The sequence below is a fragment of the Coffea eugenioides genome, chromosome 10 (assembly GCF_003713205.1).
Source record: "Coffea eugenioides isolate CCC68of chromosome 10, Ceug_1.0, whole genome shotgun sequence".
Lineage (NCBI taxonomy): Eukaryota > Viridiplantae > Streptophyta > Magnoliopsida > Gentianales > Rubiaceae > Coffea > Coffea eugenioides.
In genome coordinates this window covers 5,255,991-5,281,267 of record NC_040044.1, presented here as the reverse complement: position 1 = coordinate 5,281,267, position 25,277 = coordinate 5,255,991, and positions in this window count along the sequence as shown.

Below are 25,277 nucleotides of genomic sequence, written 5' to 3'. Positions count from 1 at the left end.
TGTGGAGTAAAATCAATGTCACGTCATTCGTGACTACATGAACACATAAAACAAAATTGCCCCGCTGTATTTATTGCTTTGTCATCAAGAAAGCCTAGTCAAATTTTCTGCGCTCACAACTCAAATCAAACATCATATTCTATACCACCTTTGGTCCACCACATCAACTTTTCTTGCGTGTTGTCCAAGCCCGTAAAATTCTATATGTACCCCAGTTATGCCAACCCCAACATTTACTCGTACTTGCTGAAGAAAACGCATTTTTTGAAAAATTTTCTCTGTTACTGTAACAAGAAGGCCTAGCTTTTGTACTATAAAAACCATCTCGTTACAGAGGAGCCATGGCAACAGCTAGTGCAGCCATTGCTGAAGTTTACATGACGAAAAGGACATATGAAGAGAAGATGAAGAAGATGGAGAAGATGGAAGCAGCTGCTGGTAAAAAAGAAGCTGATCAAGCGAGCACCACCACTGCCCGCAAAAGCAAGGATTCTTCTTCTGGTGGTTTCTTCTCCGGCCGGATGTTTAAGAAAGTTCACTCAAGTGCTGATGTTCCCTCTTCAGAAACTACTGCCCAATAAGTGTTTTCTTGGGACGTCGAGATCATAGAACTTATAGGTATGGTCAGTCAGCAACTGTGCTTTGGGGACTAAAAATGTCCTGCTTTCTGCTGACAGATTGATGTATGGTGAATCTGATTTGGAATTACTACCAATACTACTAGCACTATGATGCTTGTCCAAAGCTCGGTGGTAGCATTTTGACTTCTTTCCTCCTCCTTGGATGCCCCTCCATCACGTTATAATTTCTTCGTACCAAAAAGGGCAAAATTTGTAATCTGTTCAGACTTCAGGCTTACAAATTGGGCCAGGGATGTTAATAATATGATGTAATTTTGTACATGATTATGTTTTTGCATTGATTTGGTGTTGCATTTTGTTGCTCTGGGGGTTATTGAATTCATTGAAATTCCAACATATGTACTGCTATACAATAATTTGTGGGGTGGTTGTGGCGGCATAGCTTTCGAACCTAATTCCAACTCAGAGATTCACCTGCATAGCAAATAGGCATATGTAGGATTAGAAGTGGTGTATTTATTTCAATAGACTAGATGGATCAAAAAAAAGATTTCTTGTTCTTCTTCTTCTTAATTCCTTCTTTCTTTTATATGTGAAATGGCACAAATCTTAAAATCTGTGTCAGAAATATGACACCAAATTGGTCCCACTCCATACTCCATTGTAGGAGTTATAGAAAAGCAGCAGCCTCGAGTAGACTGCTACGTACCTAACATTTTCGAGCCTAATTTCCAACTACTGAACAAATTTACGATGATGCATCTTCATCTTACGACCTAATAACTACCAAAAGGGTCCCAACTTTATTTGGTATTTAAGCATTTGCAATCTCTTGGCCGCCACGGGGTGGTGGGGGGCTGGGGAAGTGGTTTTCGTAATGGAATCCGAAGGCATAAAGTAGAGTTGGGAAAGGGAAAGACAGCAATGTTTGATTAAAGGGGGGGTGTAACAGTTCTCAAGGACCAGGATGATAGGAATCAATCCAGTGGTGTCCTGTCCCTCCAACGACTGGGCCAATGGCTCAGTGGCCATCAGGAAGGGAGCTAAGCCCCTTCTTGGACTGTAGATAAGGGTTCAAATCTTGCAGCGAAAAAAATCTAAGGATTGTGTCAGAACACTCTTTTGATTCAGTTGGGTCTATATATCCATTAGCCCCTTATTATAGCCTCCTTAGACTCCCTCTCCCCCTTAGATTAGGATAAAATAGGTTATACAAATGTATCGTTGCTGACAAAAAAAAAAGCATCCTGTCCCTCCGTGTCTCGTTGTTGATATGAGATTTGTGTTGATTTAATTGGTAAGAACGAATCATTCTTTCATAAAAAATCTATCAATATAAGGACGGCATTAGTGGACGATTTGCAAAAACATTTATAAGTATGATTTTAAAAATATGTCTGACCTGGTGATTTTGAAAATATGCCTGACCCGTGACACTAATCGAAATACAACTCATCCAAACTTTTTATTTATCATAAAATTTGTAATTGTAATAGAAGAATTTGATGAGGTTGGGGATTACTAATCGGCGCTGTACTCCAGGCGCAGGGGATTAGTCGGGCCGCCTTTGGGTCTTGACCCGGACACCCCTGTGTTGACAAAAAAAAAAAAAAAAAAAAATAGAAGAATTTGATGAGGTTGGCGCTTCTAGGCTTTGTAGGTCTTACGTCTGGAGCGATAGCACTAGTGACTTGACAAAAATTCCTATCCCCAACGCGTCGCCCATAATAACTCTTGCGTTGTAAGTCACGTAGTGTGCAGTGATATATATTCCTGATCTTTGAATGAAAAAGTCAAACAAAAATAAACGAATACCTGAAAAGTTCTAATACTACTACTACGAGATGGACAACAGCAGGTTTACCCTTCACGCTCCGAGACTGGCCGCAGGTAAACGAATTTGGGTCTATTGCCTCAAAGCATACAGTTAGGTGTTTCAATTTGTCATTCCGTGAAAATTAAAGATCGAATTTTTTGCCGGAATGTTTAGGACCAACGACGCAGATTGTTTTGAGGAAATTCTGACACAAATTACATGAAATGAACCTCACACCACCCTTGACCCTACGACAAAGTCACCTTCCAAAAGTCTTTTGTCCAATCCAATAGATATGTGTTGCTTTGGTTGCAAGTAGAAATTGTTAAATTCCATTTCGACGACTCCTTCAAACGTCAAAAGTCAAACATTAAACAAATCATCATTTTCCGCTGGATCCCCTGACATCAACTTATTCCGTTTCACAAAGACCAGGAGAACAACAATATGAATCTTCTCCAGCCCATTCGTGCTACTGCCGTGTGCTGTCCCTTCATCAGAAGAGTACTGCGCTGTTCAATTCTTGGATCAGAAGAATTAGTCATTATGTATTGATCTTTCTGAGCTAACGGATTCATTTTAATGGTTCGTCTAATTTGCCTGTCAAGAAAGGTCCAAATTCGTTGTACAGGAAGGTATGATGATGATGAAATTCTTCTAACTCCATTCTTTTTCGTCCATCGTTTACTCTGTATAGAACTGTTGTTTGATAATTTGTTTGCTTGATCGAATAGTTTCTTAAACAAATTCTGAAATTCCAAGTTGCGCTACTTCTCATTAAAATAATGTTGGATAATAAAAAAAAAACAAGTTGAATAATATCACAGTCAAAAGCAATGCTCGTTCAGCACCCCGTTGGATATTGTCAAGAAAAAAAAAAAAAAAAACTCTTCGATATTGTCAAAGAAATCTAGGATCAGACTGGTTTACCAGTTCTACAGCTCACTAGTCTCTATCTGTTGAAGTGAGGTCGATAATGCTATTGTAGAATGCAAAGGGCAAGTATCCAGATTGAAAAGTAGGAAGCAGAGTTACTTGCCTAATTATAATTCCAACGATTTTAGTCATTTATGTACGCTTCTAAATCAAAATTGGTATGGATAGAAATTAGAAAGGCTCAAAATCCTTTCATTAATCCCTGTGGTTTTATAATATCATTACATCCTTTTCTTTTACTTAGGATTGAACATTCACCCTCACCCTAAAGGGCAATATCTATGGTGTAGGATTTGGATAGATTATGCGTTCATCATATCTGTTTGCTCAGTCCAAGAACGTAAGAAAAATATTAGACATTCTACATGCACTAATTGATATCGTGACGTGGTGCACTAATAGCAATTAATGGTAAGTTAAACCTTGGCTCTGTTTGGATTGTAAATTATTTGAGATATTTTTACGGTAACACCTTTTATGATGTGATGTATGTGAGATAAAAAGGTAATTGAAAAAATAAAAAGGTGTGTTAAAAATTGTAATAATGATGTAAGCAAATAAATTTTGACAAATAATCTTCAATCCAAACAAATTGCTGGTCTAGTGAGTGAACAATAAATGTCTTATCCTAAAGTCAGTTTGATTCAGCGCATCGAATGGCGTGAACTTGGAGTTAATGAACCTCACGCCATTGTTGACCAGATGATGAGGTTATAAACCATAAACCTAGTAAGTTCCCACTTCAAGGAAACCTACACTCCAGTGGAAACTTCCTTGCTTAGGGAAAGGCAGCAAAGTGGTGACATCAAAATTCTTTTCTTCATCTAGTAAATCAAGGTCAAAGTCACTTTCCATCTTGTACCAACTAGGAACCCGAAACATCCGACTTTGTTCCTTCGTACGCAGACTTCCCCGAGAAAGGATCTTCTCGAGTCATCCATTGCGTACTCCCCAATCCCTCAAGAATCTATATATATACCCCATTAAGGCCTCTCCCAAGTCTCCATTGTCAAAAACCACTTCAATTCCAAAACCCACGTCGTTAAGCCTACAACCTTTTTCTCTCTTCTTGTTTTTCCTAATAAAACCGTTTGTTCAATTGATTGAGGATTAGCCATGTCGAGTTTCAGTGCCCCCCTTGCCGAAGCCTATGTCATGAAGAAGAAGTACGAAGAAAAACTGAAGAGGATGGAGAAGGTTGAAGCCGGTCGTGAGGATCAGAAAGGCCATGAAAAAAGTAGTGCTGCTGCTCAAAAAACCAAGAATTCTTCCCGTGGTTTCGTCTCCAGGATGTTCAAGAAAGTCCACCCGAGTTCTGCAGTCCTCCCTTCGTCAGAATCCGCTGTGCAATCTTGAAATCAGTGGAGCTACTGTTGTATATCACGGGATTTTGGTTCTGCTTCTTTGGCTGCCAAGTCCCTGTACATTTTTAACTTGCATCCCATTCTTTGATCCCCTTTTCTTTTCTTTCTTTTTTTTTTTTTTGTCCGATTGATGGTCTATGATTATCTTGATTTGTATAGAGTGCATAACAATTATATGGAATAAATAAATTTCTACTTAATTCTTGTACCTGTTCATATATTTCTTTTAGGAAATTGAAGTTCCAATCTTCCCGTGCTTGCAAAGGGTCGCCGAAAGGCTGAAGTTCATGTATTGATTTTCCATAATTAATGAAATAAAGGATATCACAGAATTGAGCAGATATTTTGATCAACTCATCAAACAGGTCACGCATGATGACATCTTGATTGAGATTGAGAGCAATACTTTATGAGGCTTAAGATGTCCTTAAGATGTCCTCATCGTCCATCAATAAACCCCTTGCTTTTCAGTTCGTGAAAATAGCCAAGAATCTTTTTGAATGGTTATTTTTAGGAGCTTTTGTAAATAAATATACTTTAACATATGATTAAAAAAAATGATTAAAAAATATGTTCACGAAAAATATAAAAATTTTTTTGTAAAAAAATAACAATCAAAACAAGCTAGTTCCACACGTTTTACAAGTTGATTTCCTGCTTTTAAAGTCGATGATATTTGAGTTAATAATCTTGGATGATGCATCTGAGAAGGATTACATTCGAATTTGTCATGAAGCAGAGATTTAAACTGAGGATTTAAGCTGAGGGCGTGTTTTCCATGGAATTGTCGTGAAATGTAATGAAGAGGCGCAATAGAAAGCGTGGTTCTGATTCCATGTCTCCTAATGCGCCTCTTACCTGGATTAATGTGGATTAAGGAACCGTTTGCTGCGGAGCCTTGGTGGAGGATTTGTCCTTGTTTCAAACCGGGCCACAATTTTGACCGCTAAGTGCGCAAGTCCCTAATCCTCCACGGCATAAATGTTTTTTTTTTTCTTCTCATTATTGTTTGGATTGTGATTTTCCCATGAAAAATTTTTTTATGTTTTTTCGTAAATATATTTTTCAAACACCTTTTTACTTCACATACATCAAATCGCTACAATATATTTTTCTACAAAAACTCCTAAAAATAGCAATCCAAACAAGGCTGGAAATTGCATTTCCAGGAAAAGAGAGAGAAAAACAGTCCCCCCACCCACACTGTTTTTTCGTAAATATATTTTTCAAACACCTTTTTACTTCACATACATCAAATCGTTACAATATATTTTTCTACAAAAACTCTTAAAAATAGCAATCCAAACAAGGCTGGAAATTGCATTTCCAGGAAAAGAGAGAGAAAAACAGTCCCCCCCCCTCCCCCACCGGGCCACCCACACAAACACAAAAAAAAAAAAAAAAAAAGGAAGAAGAAAAAAAAGGTAGGCCCTCGAAGGATGCTCCCGTGAAAAGATTTCCGTGAAAAGTTTCATGGAAGTTGTAGACTCCTGTCAACTGTCAAAGATTTTGCAAACGTTATTTCCTGGAAGGACTGATCTTTCAGCTGTAAAGACTAAAAACAGATCAAAGTGTTTATTCTTGGATTCTTTTATGCAATAAGAGTGGTCAAAGTAGAGTCTGGGCTCTTGTAAATTTTTATGTTACAATTGTGTACAATTCCATTTTTTATGTTAAAGACACTCCTATGACCAACAAGCTTTGGAACACTTGTGTAGCCAGATTTGAAACTAAAGTCGAAACCTAGCCAAAAAAAAAGAAAGAAAGTACAGTATTACTTCTTTTTGGTTGCTAATGTTGCTTATTGTGAATCCTTTATAAGTTTTGTAATCTAAAACTAGCAAATTGAAATCACAAGCCTTTAAATTTGTGCTGAATTTGAAGTTTTATTCGTATATCCTGTCGTTGTGTTCCATCACCTCACACACCCAAGTCAAAAGAATACTACCAGTGCAACATTTCCACAAGAAAGCATCACAATTTTTGTCCTTCACTCTTTCTTGTCCACCACTCATCTATTGGTGAGTTGGCTGAAGACAAACAGACAAACCATACAGAAACTTCTGACTGGGGTCAAAAATTTGCGTGACCCCCAAGCTTACGGGAATCTGTATAAATTCCACACCAAGACTGCTCCGAACCTTCACAACACAGTCCAACCAGAACTAAAGAAAGCAGTTGTTTACTACTTGTAATTAGTGAATAAGGGTATACCTTAGAATAACGAGCCAATGTCGATGGGTAGTGGTCTTGATCTATCTGAAGTTTATGTAATGAGAAAGCTGCACAAGGAGAAAATGAAGGGAAGGGAGAATGAAGCTGAGGAAGCAGAAGCCCATTGCAGTTGTTGGAGTCGGAAGAAAGTTCCACATCATAGCAGCACTGGTTGCTTCTCCATGTTGCCGTTCAAGAAGGTCCGTCCAAGTGCAAAAAATCCCTCTTCACATTCTTCGCAGCAATCATCAGGGACTAAAAAGAGCTGATGATCAAATGATTTCTGCTATAAGAGATTACATTATTATTACTAGTTTTTTTCTTCTTTTATCCTTTACACCGCCAACTATTAAGCACAGGATTCAAACTCTGAACTTAATAGTAGGAAATAGCTGAAGAGCCTCGGCCGACTCCTGTGGTTATTATTACTAGTTACTAAAGTTAAAAACATGTCATGTACTATATCGATTATTACCTAGCTGATTGACTGAACATTGAAAGAAAATACAAAACTGTAGTTTGTCATCAGCAGGAATATAATTGGAATTTGTATGTATGCAATATATATAATTGGTCTGAATTTTCATTTGGTTTGAATCAGGTTCTAAAGGGCTTTTTTGCTGACTGAGATGGCTTAAATCAAATTTGAAAAATGTTTGGTAATTACGAATTGTAACTGCTCATAGTAACTGGCATTACAGCACATTAACAAGTCCATCTTTATCCGCAGATGATAGCATAGTATATTGTCTGGTTTCTGTGAAGCAAGAATCAAAAGTGTTCCGAGGTATCCTGTTCTCGTACTATTCAAGTAAGCAATATATTATTTTATCCAAAAATAAAAAAAGGGTAAGCAATATATTACTATTTTCATCAGAAAGATCGAACAAGATTGTTTGCAATCTTTTCCTTAGATTTTTAGATCGCTCTAGTTAAGAGTTTACATGAAAATGACTTGTTTAATGTATGGACCTCATTCATTAATGTTCAAGAATTATCCATTTCTTTTGGGCTTTTGAAGATTTTTGCATATGTGGAGGACATTATTATCTCCAAATTAGGTATGAGAACACATGCTGTATGAATTAATCCGAGAGGCCGAATCTTCAAGCCTTGAGGTATAAAAAGGGCGATAACTTCACCTGTTGATTACTAAATCACGGAAAATGGCAGAATTTATCAGCCCACCAGAATCTAGATTCTTGCTACGGAAATCTATAGAACTAGATTCCGTTTCTTGTGGTACTCAGAAAAACTGATGATACATCATATATGAGTGCTTCCATTTCCTATTAACGAATTTCTTGGTATCTAGAATTGAAGTTCTTTTCATGTTAAAATTAAATATCTAACTCAAATTTAGAGAACTGACAATAGAAAACAGGATCAGTACTAGATTAGCTTTTTCTTTCTTTTTTTTTAAGGGTGAGGGATAAAGAAAAAGTGTGGGAGAAAGTCAAAGTGGGGCGCATACAGAAAGGACAAATGAAATATTGTTAACAGGTGTAGCAGCGCAGCAGGAGATCAAAGGGACATTAAAATTATTAATTTGAGGGCGTCAAAATTCAAGAAAATGTAAATTGACAAAAGTTGTCTGCTCGAGAAGATTATTTCTATTCTATAAAATGAAGACATTTTGAATAAAAGGGAAGTGGTGTAAATACTAATTAAGTTGCAAAGTTTTTAAAACACATATATCTGAGAAGACATTAATTCACAAGAGTTGGTGTACACTGCTTTGATTTAGGTCCTGTAGATTTAGTGCTAATATTTGCTACTAATAGTCACTATTCAGATATCAATTATGAGGAAGAAAAAGTCATTTACACCCGTCTAGCAGCAATTTGTTGGGTAAATTACATATAATCCCCTACGGTTTTACATAAATGCTAGATGATCATCTTGAGATTTCAAAATAACCACATAATCCTTCTGTAATTTTATATAAAGTAGAAAATGGACGGAATGCATAATCCCTCACAGTAATTAACCACATACGTTCTAAAAGTACGTGTGATGAAATCATAATTTTCACTTAACTCCCCTATGATTAGCATAAATATCTACTTTATTTCTCGTAACTTTTACATTTATTCACGCAATATCCTTATAATTTTGTATAATATGACTAAGTTATCATTTGATTTAGCATTTAAATAAGGATACTATTGATATTTCAACGAACGACGTTACATAGACTATTTTCTATTTAATTTTCAGTTTACATAAAATCATAGAGGGGTAAAGTAAATATTTTAAAACGCTAAGGTGGTTATGTGATAATAGATGAAATCATAAAGAGTTATTAGTAATTTATCCTAATTTAATTGGTGTTTTTTTTTAAACTAATTGGTGTTTGTTTCAAGACGTGATGATGCTGATAAATTGAAATGCCTCTACTTTTCCATTTGTCTTTGAGACATTCGAGAACTTGTTCCCACACAACGTTAGAGAAAGCCACCAATGACGAATTGCCAACGATATTTATTCAAAACAAATGTTTAAAGTACAACTAAAGTTGTACTCCAACGCTATACGCAGATATGTGTACGAGGAAGAGCGTAAATGGAAAACAACTGTTGCTTGGACTGAAAAAATAGCGCATGTTCAGCTTATTTAAGCCATCGACTACAGATAATGGTTTGCCGATGAGACCTTTGTCCCATCAAGGTCAAGGACTCAAGTCCCTTACGGTCCATTTGAATTGGTGTTTTTTGGAGTTTTTATATAAAAAAAAATATATAAATTTAATGTATGTGAGATAAAAATAATTAAAAAATATATTCACAAAAAACATAAAAAACTTTCTACGAAAAATTACAATCCAAACAAGAGATGTCTTCGTTTAAGTATAATTGGCAAGCACATTTAATGTTTTGTAAGGAAATTTTTTCTAAAGAAAAGTTTTAACATTATTTATAAATATATTTTTTAATCACCTTTTTATTTCACATATATCAAATCATTAAAAAATATATATTTTTTTATAAAATTTTCAAAAAATAGCAAGTCAAATGGGACATTTACAATAGTGGGATTTATATAAATTGATTACAACCAAATCCTTCCCAGGGATAATCTTTTCATTCACTTTTTGTAATTAAATCGGCAACATACCTAAATCCATGTCATACTAATAAGTAGAGGTGGCAATATGGATAAATGGTTCATAATTGGTTTTGACTTAATGGATGGTGGATGAAATTTATCCAATCCATTTAGATCCATTTGTTAAATGGATCTATGTTAAATGGATCTAAATGGATGGATCTAAATGGATTAAATAAAAACCAATTATTCATTTATAATCCATTTAAATATTTTGGTTACTTTTTTTTGTATTACCATTTCTTGTAATATAAAGATACTTTTTTATGTACTTTTTGAAGATACTTCTTAATGCATTTAATACAGAAAAACCATCAGAAATTAGACTCAATTCAAGAAAAGCTCCACATAATTCAGCTTCATTGACCATGATTATAATAGAAGCATCCTTTCCTACTTGCACCACTTCTCAACGGTTATTTAATTCTTTGGACAAGCCAACTCAAGCTAGCTGTGATGTGCGGCTTTAGTCGACAAATTCGAGAATTCAGTTAGCTAATAAGTTTCGTTACTTTTATTTGGTTTTTAAATAAATGGATATATGTGGTTTTTGTGGATAATTCATATAAATCCATTTAATTTAATTGTTTGACTTTGGTCAACCATTTAAAACCAATACTATAAATGGATAATCCAAATCCATTTAATTATGGATTATATGGTTGGATAAATGGATCTCAATCCAAATTGCCACCTCTACTAATAAGGTACAATCCTTTGACGTAATTGATCTGAAGGAGTTAAGTCTAAGTGCTTCTGACTTAAGCATGCTCAACTTTGTTAAAAAAAAAAAAAAATCTCACCTCCTCTTGACACTAATTAATCGCTTAGTAGTATCTGAAGACTAATCTTTGATGGTATTATCAAAACCTTTGTTTCATGATGTCTACTCAATCTTAGCAGTACTTTTGAGAATTCCAACTAAGAGCACACTCGAATGTTTTCTAAGTTCCACTCATACCAAATGAACAACAAAGTAGTTAAATGGCTTATTATTACTTTACTCCCTTAACATTCGGTATTACCATCAATTTCTTTTTTAATGTTATCTTTTAGTGACTTTACCTCCAAAATTAACGATCAAACTTAACGGAGTTTGTTAATTAAAGTGAAAAAACATGTTTAATGCTTAAAATTATTATCACTTTATCCCCATAAACTATAGCTTTATTATCAATTTACCCCACAGAGTTATCTTTTAGACAATTTATTCCACCATTAAACCAACTTAGTAAGTTAAAAAAGTTTAGAAGAAAGTACCCTCCTCATTGGATAATAAAAATAATAAAAATTTTAGAGTGGCTCTTCTTTTTTTTTTAATTATCAAGAAAAAAAATCAAAGTGTTAATCTCTTTATTCTTGACAATCTTATTAATATTAAAAAAATAGAAAAATGGGGAGGGGAGGAGAGAGAGACATAGAGAGAGAGAGAGAGAGAGAGAAAGATTTCAATTATCTTTTTTAAAAAAACACAAATAAGAAAGAATTAAATACTTTTATTATTTTAAAATTATTTCACTTTTTTATTTACCACCAAATTTCAATCCTAATCTCGACAACTTTAAAGTAATACGATAATGTTGGACTCTTCTTTATTTTCTTTATCTGCAGAATTTAATTTTCTATCTCTTTCTTTCCTATTTCCTTTTCTTTTCATAGTATTAATAAGTGTGAAAAAGAAATTTGAGAAAACCCTTTTATTTTTATGTTTTTGGATCTCTTAAAGTGAAAAAAAGGAAGAATAATTATTTTTAATTATATATAAAAGGGAAAATATATTTCAAAATTTTTTGACCATACTAGCTAGATTAACGATGGGATAAAATGTCTAGAAAATAATGTTAGGAATTAAAGTGATTGTATCACTATAATTTTAAGGGATAAAATGATAATAACAATGTGATAATGCTATAGAATAAAGGGGTATTTTTATCCAAAATTTCTTAACATGTTGAATTAAATTACTTATGGGGGTGAAATGACTAAAAGATAACGTTAGAGGATAAATTGATAGTAGTGATATAATTTAAGAGGGTAAAGTGATAATAACCTTAGTTAAATTGTAATAATATAATCTAGGGTAAATTACATTTTAACCTCTTGTGGTTTAGTATTTTTATACATAATCCTCCTATAGTTTCAAAAACTATATATTACCCCCTCATAATTTGGATTAAAGTGTCAAACTAACGGAAATGACTATTCGTAACGGAACTTTTAAAAATATCGAAATTACCGTTATTTAAAAATTAAAATGGTTGAAATGACCAAAATATATAAACATAATATACATGACGACGCACTAACCCCGTATGATTTTATGTTTTACCATATAACCCCTTATAGTTTAATGCTTTGTCATATAACCCCTTATGATTTTTAAAATATACACATAACCTCCCCTGTGGTTAATAAGTAATTTTTAACTTTATATAGGGGCATTTTTTATATTTTAGGTGACTCCGTTATGAATTGCAAATTTTGTTACTTTAACGCTTTAATCCAAACTATAAGAGGGTTATGTATTACTTTTGAAACCATAGGGAGTTAATACAAAAATACTAAACTATGGGGGGTAAAGTATAATTTGCCCTATACTCTAACAACTCAAACTCCAAATTCAGCTGGGGCCTTGCTCGAGCCCCTTTTTCCTTTTTCTTTTAAATTTAACTTTTCCGCTTTGAAGAAAGTGTGGCAAAAAGCAGGGAAACATCAATAAAGCACTAGTATTAGAGCATCCTTTCATTTCATCATCATCTGTGCTAATGGGCACCACGTGGAATCAACATTCAACCTCCTCGAAAGTGAGGACAAATGCTTTAATACGCAGACCGCACTTCTGGCCGGAGCCAACAATGGCGTGCTCGAATTACAAATTTAACGAATCGAACCTTGAATCGGCTTTTCTGTTTTGTTTTTAATTACATTGGTTGATCACCCTCTTAGTGCAACACTAGACTCTTAATGATTAAATCAGTTGTCTGGAGTTACTTTTACAGTTGCGTTCATTATCTCACCATTGGAATGGAATTATGGAAGTATGGTGCTTTTTGCGGTGATTTGGGAGTGAGGTGCTTTTGGTAAAAAAAAACACTTTTGAGTGATGAAAATGTTTTTGAAGCATTTAGTGAATATCATTCGATGATTTTAGGAGTAAACTTTTGGTGTTAAAAGCGTTTTTAGCAAAAATTCAAAAATTTGGTGTTTTTAAAATAGTTTTCACATTTGAAAAAAAATTAAATATTAAAATTTGTCATTTAATCCTACATTATGAACTCAATAAAGAGATAAATAAATACATTTAATAAAATTTAAATTTCATATTAACCCATGCAATAAATATTTATTGAAATATGTATCTAAATAACAGATTTGAAGGTACTTAAACATTTAATAAGCATTTTTATGAAAAAAATGTATTAAGTGAAGTACTTTTCAATAAGTCATTGCAACTTTAAACGGGCTTAATTCATTATCTTTTTTCATCACTATAGTTATTAATGACAACTGAAATTTAAGAAATTTGATTGAATTGATGTGATATTAGAACATTAAGAACCCTCCACTAAAGATTACAAGCATTTAGAAGACAAAATTTTAAGTTGATCAATTTGATATGAACATAAATTCCATTAGAAGAATGATCAGTCGATGAGGGTATTAATAAAGGAATATTAATCTGCTGAAAATTTAGTGACAGAGGCTTTAATTTGACAGCTATGAGATCCATTGTTCGACTCTCAAGCCCTCGCATGCTCCCTAGTTCAACTCTCAAATTCAAAACTCTGTGCTTTTCCTTTTTATAAATTTTAGAGTTTCACCTTGAATTTAAAAAATGACAGAATATTCTCTTACCTAATTAAAGATTACTAGAGTTATTTATGGTACGAAGACATCTGAGTGCCAAATGACCAATATTTAGCTGCAACGCACCTCAGATTTTGTCACATGATACTTTTTCGTTGGGTTTTGTCACAGGGTGCTCGTACCATATTTGATTATTCATGGGATATGGTTTCCACTTGAAAGTTGAAAGCCAAAGTGCCCGTCAGTGTCGGTCGCCTAAGGCCCCGTTCGTAACAAAAAAGTACGGTTTCTTGACTATAAATAGAGCCATAAAGCAGTTGCAACCCTCACAACTCCCCACAACAGATATCAAATTCTGTTTCTCTAATTGATTCTTGCTTCGTCAACAAAAGTTGTTCAGAAATCATCACCATGTCCATAGCTACTGGTGGCATGGCAGAGGTATATGCTATGAAACGGCTGCATAAAGAGAAGATCAAAAGAATGCAGGTTGTACGTATTCAGGAAGTAGCTGAGCATAATCATCCTGCAGAAAAGACCATTTCTGGTGGTTGCTTCTCCTTGAGGATGTTCAAGAAGATCCATCCAACGAGTCTGCCCTTATCACGATCTCCTAACTAGCTTAGCAAATAAGTTCTCGTGGCCGTATACATTGCCATGTGAAAGAAAGTTCTGGTTCCGAGTCCATCAACTTGTAGCCATTATTTTCCTGCTTGCAATTCAAATAGGTTTTTGGTAAGAGTTTTGAGAGTGTCTTAGGTTAGTATCTGTATGATCTGTGTGATGTTTGATAGTGTTTCATTATATGCTTGTCCCAAAAGATGTATAGTTACGATGTTGAAGTTTACCGACCTGATTTGTTTAATAATCAATTAATATATCTGGTTAAGTTGCAATTAAATTAAGTTCACTTGGGGTGATCGATCAATTAAATTGGCTTGATAAATCTGCCTCCATGTAGAAAGCAAACTAAGAAGTACACCTTCCATCCCAGCTTTACTTCTATTGCATGTCTTTATATTTCCGCAACTCAAAAAAATGCATCTAGCAAAAGAGCAGGAAAAGCACATTTTAGTATCATATCAACCATTATCAAATTTACCCAACTAAATTTGTAATTTTTTTCGATTTTTTTATTATTTTTTGGTTTCTTTGAGTACAGCCCTTGAAATGTTTTATTTTTGCACATCTACGTTCTGTTGATTAAGAAAAGTAAAAGAATAGACTCATTTGAATGAGAAGAAAAATGACAGGATAGCAAAATAAGTCATCCTTTAATTTGCTTGTAAACTTTTTTTGTTGTCTATCTTAATTTTCGTAAAACTAAAAAACCCAAGAAAGACTTGAACGCTGTTTCTTGCATAGGACAGCGTTTATGAAAAAGAAAAGTAATCAATTTAGCAAAAATGGAAGGAAAGTGAAAGAAAAACAAGTCGGGAAAAAAACTAACGAAACAAAAAATCAGTCAAGAGAAAGGGAAACTCTTTTAAAAACCTCACAAGCAACAACAGAAGAACCAAAAACCAATAAAACAGTAATATATTGCAGAAATAGAACAGCGATGACACTATTCCAATTCTTTAGGCTAGAACCTTAGCTATTGTAACTCCATTTGATCTTGTTGGTCGTCTTCAACTGCTTGTTCATGCCGGTTTTTTTTTTTTTTTTTTTAACATTATCAATTTCAGCAGAAATGTCTAGCTTGTAACTTTGAGTGTTACATATGGCATTCTGCTCCATCTCGAGTGACGTTTTCCCCTAAAGGTCTATCCCATGTCATTTTGCATCCATTTTAACATTTTTTTCACTTCATCTTTTTGCCAATCTTCAAGACCTCTAAGGCCATTTAGGGTTGAGGTGCGTTTTTTTTTCAAAAAAAAAAAAGTTTTTTTAACTGCTAAAAGTACTCCTAATGTGTTTGGTGACTAATTTCTCGTAATTTAAAGAGTCCAGCTTTTGGTAATTTAAAATCACTTTTTTTTTTTTGAAAAATACTTGTATCAGAATTGTTTCTTTATAAGTTATTGCAATTTCAAACAGGCCTAAAGTGTATAAGTTTCCCTTCTTTCAAAAAGAAAAAAGAATTTGCCACAACTTACGTTATGGTCTCGAACATACATCGAGTCACTCTTTTTTTTTTTTTTCCTCCTTTCATTTTTATTTGGTTTAAGGAAACTGAGGAAGAAAAAGCAACAATGATTGATTTAAAAATTCCCCTACCAATTGAGTTTCACTTTTTTATGCTTCCTTTACACTGAAAAAAAACCTTTATATAGTTTAAAAAAAATTTTGGGACCACGCAAATCAAACAGTGTCGAACAACAAATGAGGCCCAATAGTTTCTTTTGCAGTCTCCCCATTGTTTTGCTCCCTCTCTCCCAACAAAAACAACCCAAGCCCTACAACCTTTTTTTTCTAAACGGATGGAAGAGAGATGGTTTTCTTCCTTTTTCATTTTTTATTTTCATTCTTAAGTACGTTATGCTATGCATTGAAGGATAAGGATAAGCCCACCCATAAAAAAAAAAAAAAGAGAAAAGCGAAATATCCAGTTCTTTATCATTTCCAGTCATAATTAAGTACTTCGCTAATCAAGTGGTCAGTTTTTAAACCTTTCTTTATCAACTCCACTCACAAAAATTCTTATTTAGGCATATGCTCATTGCCCGCATTACGAAAAGTACCATTTTTAATATGGCAGAAATCACCATATCGAAAATAGATATTAAGTACTAGGGATAATATCAGAACCTCTCATGAGGTATCTCTTAATATTACTTAACATTCTTAAAATTTTAAAGATATCAGCCAAATTGTTATTTGTGTAACAAAATTTTTAAAAATCCTAAAAATACCGTTTGCTCATTTTGCTTAATAAATATACTCCTAAGCCAAATTATTTACTCCAAAAAAAAAACCATCTAAGAAACAATTGTTAGTACTACCACAACATCATAAAATTATAGTCCATAAAAATATAAATTTGAAAAATTTAAAAAAATATTTGCAACGATGCACACTAGCATCAATTCTCTATTTCCTACTATTTGTCTGAAAGCACATTGACATTCCATGACCACGATGATAGTTAACAAAAGAAACGAAAACGTGAAAATCAGATAAAAATCTTTATAGCCTGTTAGACATCTACACCCCAGAAATGTGTTGAGGGGGAAAAAAAATTCCAAGTCCTCTCCAATTTGGGGACCCTACTTAAGAGATTTATGTTTCCCACGGCTTCTGCCATTGTTTTTTCAATTCTCTTGTGGGCATTTAATGTGTCTCCCACTTGGTCCAAATAGTTCCCAGATTTCGGAAAAACCAATGCCTCATTCATTTTATTGCATCACAGCCAAGAAACCTATAACACTCTGATCAGTATATATTTCACAATCAAACCTCCAGCCTCCCCATTCTTCTATTCTAGCACAATTCTTAGCCTTCTTCTTTGCCCTCTAATCCAGCTATCATGTCAACCCCTAGCATTGGTTTTGCAGAGATCGTGGTAATGAAGAAGCTTCAGAAAATGAAGATGACAAAAAAAATGGAAGAGCTGGCAGCTGCTTCTGGATCAGGAAAAGTGGTCCATGCTGATCATCATCATGGCAATCATCAAACTGGGAAGCCCACTTCTGGCAGTTGCTTTTTTGCCATGTTCAAGAAAATCCACCCCTCTGGTGATCATGCAGTCTCTGTTTCGGAGATTCCTAGGACTTGAAATAACGTACTAGCCACTTTTTTTTTTTTTTGATTCCCAGAGGAAATGCTACTAGTTGTATACTTTGTATGACGATTATTAATGATCAATAGCATGCAGTTAATGCTAGCATGCCTTCTCTATCCGTAGTGTCCTTTTTCTTTTTGCAAATTTCTTTTCGCATTTGTGAATATTGGCCCTTATTAAGTCTTCTCGATCTGCATCTTAAAATTTAGAAAAAGAACAAAACAAAAAAGATGTAATTACCGTTCGTTGTTTACTGCTGGCTAAGCCCTTTATTGTTTTCTTTTTCTCGTATTCAAATTCCAAGGTAGCAAAGCCTAATGTGTTTGAAACCCAAAAGGGTGAAAAAGGGCCTTTTTGATATTCCAAATGCTGTATTCCAAGAAGTTATTGCGAGTGACTAGGAAATTTTCGTTTTTATTTCCATTCAGTGCTCCATTTTCTAGAAATAAAGAATTGTTCTAAAGAAGACTCTGATGCAGAAAATGAAGTGATGCAATGCAACGACTGCATAAACTTCACACACACACACACACACACTCTCTCTCTCTCTCTCTCTCTCTCTCTCTCCAAAAACAAAAGATATAATTTTAGAAACCTCTCCTGAAATTTATAACAATTTCACTAAATTTCCTTGAAGTTTTAAAAATTATATTTACTTCCCTCGTCCATTTAAAATGACAATAAAAAAACTAGTTTTAACATTTTAATAAAATTTCTTGTTGGGCATGCTTATACAAAAGAGAGATTTTATAATTATTTAATCTTTTCATTTTCTCTTCTTATTTCTCCTTTTTATATTTGGCAGTAAAACCATAGAACTATTAACATTGACCTTAACCTCTATGATTATCAAATGTTGGACTAGTGATATATATATATTTTTTCCTTAACAAACTTTGAATGTGACCAATTTTTTTTAATCAAAAGTAACAATAACTCAAAAAGAGAGAACTACCAAATTTAAAAATCCACAAATTCTACAAGAATTATGATGACGCTCTCTTCAGCAACATAAAAAGAATATATATATCTATAAAAAAGTATCATAATATCGTATTATAGTGATAGAATTATTGTTGTTGCTTATCAAACAATAAATGAGCATTAGAAACTTGACACTCTTCTCTTACATTTGTATTGAACACTTGACATTTTTCCTTTACATTTGTGTTGAATTATTTTTCAATAGTTTGGAATGATCAGTAATTTAAACTTTATAAACTAAGGACATTTTAGGTTTTTCATTTATAATTTTGACCAAGTTTAAGGCTTTGTTACAAAAATATCAACTTAAGGGAAGTAAGTATAATTTTTAAAATTTCAAGACAGTTTAGTGAAATTGTCACGAACCTCAGGGAAGTTTCTGAAATTATCCCAAAACAAAGCCTAGTCGACTTTGTGATGTAATGATGACGTCCGTATCTTGGCCTGACAAAGCTTTAACCGTAACACCGACAACGATGCGATGACTGGGAGTAGGCACCTACTCTTGTCGTGCTGATGTCTTGGGCTCTTGATGACACGGATCGCACCCAACCTCCACAGCACTGTACATAGTAGTCCTGACACATTTTTATCGTGGTGGATGGGTTGTCCAAGTACGCTATATTCATCCGAAAACAAACAATCCGTGACATTAAGAAACTACTCGGCAATTGCAAGTTTCGGTTAATGACTCAATTGGGATATCATTTGACATTGGATTTATGTAACCAATCGTAAGACATTATTGGGATGAAATTTGTTTTGATTATTACAGGTTTGTTTGAATTGTAAGTTATTCGAGATATTTTTACTGTAACATTTTGTATGATGTGATGTATGTGAGATAAAAAGGTAATTGAGAATATAAAAAGGTGTATTGAAAATTGTAATGATGATGTAAGCAAATATATTTGGAAAAATAATCAGCTATCCAAACAAACCCACGTTAGTTTTCTCTATTCGTTTTGTTGTTTATCGACAATGATCGTGTTAGTGCATCCACTGTTGGTATAATTTCTAGAATCATAAAATTAATAAACTAATTTATGAAGCGAGGATTATACTAACTCGTTGATATTACAAATAAACTTATTACTAGAAGATGAGAGGGGAGGGTTGGATTGAGTGATAGATTCTAGATTCAAGACCTTCAACTTATCAAAAAAAAAAAAGGGAGAATGGTCAGCAGTGAAAAGATGAAATTCACATATATCCACACATAGTGAAATTTGAGTTTAAAATCTCCAACTCGTGGGGATTTAACTTGGATCGCTAAATCAAAACCTAACTAATTAGTGTATGGTGTAAATTGCAATTGAAACGGACGATTGCAAAAGCCTTGAATCCCTTCGTCTGAACATGCTTCTCCAATAAGAGAGAAATAAACTTAATAAGCTCATAGAGAATTGGCATGGTATATGCATGGGTTCACAGAACAAGTTGACGCGGGCCTGTAATTGTATGAGCAAACAGAATAGAGATGATTTTCAGTATCGGGCCTGTGGATTTTGTGTACCTGGCAATTGAAATTTTTTAAAAACCTTCATCCAGCCTGCTTACTGTCTGAATCACTGGGCTGGACCTGCTGTTGCTGACTCTGCACTCAGATTTATGTGTTTCCAAGTCTTCGAAAAATTACTGGAAATAATCAAGGAGATCGAGATGGATTTTTTGCATTGACAGAGAACTACTTTCATGGTTATGTAAAGCAGATCATGTTTTATCTACATAAAAGTTCTGTAATTATTAGTGAATTGACCAATAAATGGTGCTCCTATTTAACCTGAAACAAGAAGATTGAGAAATGACTGAGATACTTTCACGAAATCATGTAGTAGCAGACAATCTCATCATATGGAATTCCACCACATAGCCCCACTCACAACTGTAATCTCCCTAGAATTAATCCACTCTTTTCTTTTTGTATGTTAACTTGCCAAAAGAATAATGCTACTGGAGAAATAGGGCAGATACAAATCCAAATGAACTATTCTAAGTAATGCCAGAATCAATTTCGAGAGTGAAAATCACTCGAACAACTACCACAACCATACCCTAGAAAACTTGAAAAAAAAAAAACTTAAAAATTCAAAAACTCTGTCTCATAGATATTGATGAACATAATTAGTCATCTCACTTTTGGAATAGAATAAAATGAGCCATGTACAACTGGATGAAAAGTTCATTAATTGCACAATCTCCCTCAATTTCTTCCATTTTTGAGCTCCTTTTCCTTCTGATGATCCCCCCATGCAATTAAATTACCTAATCTTGGAGACACTTTAACTGATGATAATAATTTGTTTTGATTGAAGACGGTAGTATTGCACGTGGTGGGAAACCTTATCATGTGACAAAAGCACTGCCTGGCTGTGGAAATTATAATGGAGCTTTGACCAAGTAACTGCTCCAGCTTACAGAAAGACAGCCATGTGCATGCATGGAGTCCACACGATATAAGTATAACCAGGGAAGGGAAATTGCTTGTCTTACAAGTAGATCTTGAGCAACTTCAAGACTTGAAAAACTTCTTGCATTGTTGATGTATTCCCCGTACCTATATATATACTATCCAAGTAATCACTGATATGTGAAGTGAGAAAATGAATGATTCATTGCCAGTCGTGTATATTCTTGAATAGATTTCAGTGTTTTAGAACTCGAATAAATTAATGTTGAATCCTTGTGCTCTCAACTCAATTTGAGAATGCGTTAAGAAATGTTTAAAGAAACCATTTTCTGTAGAGCAGTAATTATGTACGTCTACTATACTTTTTGGAGTTTGGATTTTGAGAAAACTGAACTGAGCTCGTAAATAGAATCATATGAACCCTTTAAACTACAATGTCAATCTGTTTTCGAATGGATTAGGAGTAGGTATCTCGAATTCTTTAATTTAGCTTAAGAAGTGTCCACCGCCTGGAAAAGTAATCAGCATGATTTACTTGGAAGGCATGACAAAGGGACAATAAATCTTGCAAGAAATATAAGACTGACCGCACATTAATCAATCTGCTTCAACTACTACAAAGCTGCAGGAATAGTCTTAAAGCCATATATATATAGAGAGAGAGAGAGACAGAAGGCGGAGAAAATGGAACTTAAAACTCCGGCAACGGTAAAACACCGGAGAGAAAGGAGAGGGAAACTTAAACTGATGAAGTGTATAATATTTGGTTCTCTACTTCTTGCATAAATTCATCCATCAGAGTAATGCAGTACAATCCGGGTAAGCATTTTGACTAGTCACTAGTTATTATGTATTCTTGACTAAAGTTTTGAATGCTGAGTTCAGTCTATAATCTAAGGTGTTAGTTTTCATCCCACATGTCTGTAATTAATTGATTATCTTATGTATGCATCATCAATCCCACCAAAAAAAAAAAAGGAGAAGAGAAAAGTTTTGAATTCGAAAATTGAATTTTCAATGCAAATGCTCCTGGAAATGCATTACCAACTTCACTGATGCATTTAGATTAGAATAACACTGTTTTTTTTTTTTTTCCAGTTAATTTTTCCTTTCTTTCGTCTGTAAACTTCACTTCTTTTGTTGGTTAGAGAGGAAGGAACGAGGGGACCCCTAATAATAATGGAACCCCATCATTGCAGAATTATAATTTTGGTGGATTTCTGATACAGCTGCAAATTTTAAAGAACTAGGTACTACATTAATTAATTAGCATGCTATTCTTTAGTTTATTTTGCTAAACTGGCCAGCTGAGCATCTATATATATTAATGATGGCAACTTGTCTCACAAAGACTGAGATCTTTTTTTGTTCGGGTTTGGTAAGTCTTTTTTATTTGTAATTATAATCTTTGATTAAAATTAGGTATATTTGGTTATGTTAATTGTGTGATGGAATGTAGGTTTTCAGTAATTTGGACTCAAAGAGACAAAAAAAAAATTTTTTTTTTTCAAAGTCAACTTGATGTACACATATGGTTTGTGTTGATGTTGTAAACACCAAGTAATTAAAATTCACTTCTCTAATTGTCCGTGTTAAAAGCAAAAAATTGTAGTACCTAATTACCACCTAACCTTTTTGTACTTTTGGGGAAAAACTGAAAATTCAATCTCAGAGATGTTAGATGACGAACAAAACTTGTGAAGACGGAAAATATTAGGAAATACAAAAGGAAGACTATCTATAAATAAATGCAAAATACAACATTTCATTTTTACACAATACGAAATGCACTAGTTCTAAATTTGAAACTGAAAAATAATCTTAAAAAAAAAAAAGAGTTGGGACACGAAAAAACTTGTTACCATTTGATCTTTTTCCTGTCTTCATCTGCAAAAAGATACAAATCAATAACAATGATAAGAAGATCTGTTAAATGTATAATCTACAAGAATAATTAAAATGAGTTAAATGATAAGTTCTTTTTTAAAAATATCTTTGGATTGCTAGATGTGCTTTTTCATTCAACTTTCGTTAGAAAATTTTTTTAGACATATTTAAATATTTAATTAAGCCCGTTTTTCACAAGTATCAAAACATAATTAAGAGTGTTGAAGAAAAGGGTTAAATTTTTAAGAGTAATTTATAAGGTGACAATAATACTAGACAACAAGTGTCCTGGATCAATAAGTCAAAAACAAGGCGGAATTCTTTTTGAGAATCTTCCAAACATGTCCCCATCAAACCCCATCGACAACGCAGCACATTCCTGTTCCCTACAGTTCCAAACAGTCAACACCAAAAGGCTGTTTCAGTAAATACACAGCAAATCTCCAACTTGGAAAGAACAAACAATTAAAAGGTAGAATGGAAACAAATAGCCAGGAATTTGAACAGGAGATTACGTGAAATATTATTTGAAATAATTACTGTATCACTTTTGATGATGCGACGTACGTATGTGAGATAAAAAAGTGATTGACAAGATACAAAGATATGTTACAAATAAATAATTTTTGACCAAATAATGAGTATCCAAACATTAGAGTCAAAGTACATGTGGGTTTGTTTGTATCGCAAGAGTTTCAAATAAAAATCTCAAATTTTGTTTTGCTTGCATTATACACATAATTTTCAACTATCTTTTTATCTCACATACATCACATCAGAAAAAGTATTACAGTAATTATTTTAAATAAATATTTCAAATAACCTCCTATCCAACTTGGTATCCGTAGTGGCAATTTTCAATAATTTTTTCAGGCCACATAAACCACAAACAAATTTAGCAAATGCAGGGTATTAATTCATTCCCATGCCACATTTTGACTAAAAATGACAAATTTAAGTTTTATAGGCTATCAAAAGATTTTGATGTGTGGTGTTGATATTGTCATTTAATCAAGATACGTGGAGACACTAATATTTCTATTGTGATAATATCAATTTTGAAATAATAAATCTTGAATCTCACACAATGAATGTTTAGATTTCTTAAATGAGTATTGTTTGCAATCATTCCCTGAATTTATATCTCTATAGTTTTTAAAATATTTTAAATGATTTAAAATTACTACAATTTAAAAGTGCTTATTTCACCCCTTCAATAAATTTAATTTGAGTACATGATACCTAAAAATGCCCCAAAAAATCACTCAAAATTTAAGGATAATTTATGTGCTGGGAGGTGAGGAATGCTTAGCTTACCAGTGTCCAAATTATCCCAAAAAACCAAAACAAAAGATAATCATTAATTGCTTTCATAGTTGAAAGAAAACTAAACTGAGAGGTACTCCGCCACCCCAATTTTGGGAGCTATAATAATATTAATTAATTAGTGAAAATTACAAGCTTTGGCGGGATATCTCTTTCTTTAATTGATGTCTCAACCCCTTCCCCCCAATTCTCTCTCTCTCACTCACACATACACACACTCACACACCAAAGACTCTGACACACCCACAAACACACACTACTGTCACATACGCACAAAACTGGCATTCCATAAGCTACTGAACAAAGCCCATTATTTGCATTTGAATGCTGGTAAATCCTAAGCGTAATCCTTCCTGTTTTTCTAAGCAATCCTCAACTCTTCTTTCTCCAGTCTTCTCTGCAAAGACTCCATTTTTATTTTACTTGTCTTCACTTTTAAGCTCCCCTTCTCCACTTGCAGCCAGACCCAGATCCAAATTTAGGTACCCCATCAAGCTACTGCTCATTTTTTGCAAAAAAAAAATGTTGCTGAATAAATGATGGGTTTTTGTTTTTTTGCTTGAAAATTTTGATGGGTTCTGTATACCTTCGGACAGCGAGGTAGAAGAATCTGAGTTGCTGTCTGGAAGTAGGTGACGTGTGTTTTTTTTTTAATTGCATTAATAGACAAAATTTACTAATTTGAAGTTTTGGCGTTTTGTGAAAGCAAATTGACAAAAGAGTGACCCGAGAAAAGGGGGAAAGAAACGGAGAAAAGAAAGAAAAAACAGCACTACTACTGAGAAGGAGATTACTATTTTCACCTTTTTATTTTCAAAAAAATCTTTTTTTTTTAATGTGGACTCTTGTTTGGAAGCTGAAAGGCAGCATTTTTTTTTTTGTTGCTGAATCTGCTCTATTATTTGACAGCTTCTTATGAATTTTAATTCTGATTCTTGCTTTTGGGGCATTGGAAAAGGTCTTCATGCTTTTTATTTTCTGTCTCCCCCTTAAACTTCTTTCACTGGAGGAATTTTTGAAAATTTTTGGGCGGATAAAATTTGGTTTTTCAGTTGCATTGTTTTGAACTCAGTGTTCTTTTGGTAAAATTGAAGGTCGTGATTGGATCAGAGCGGCTTGG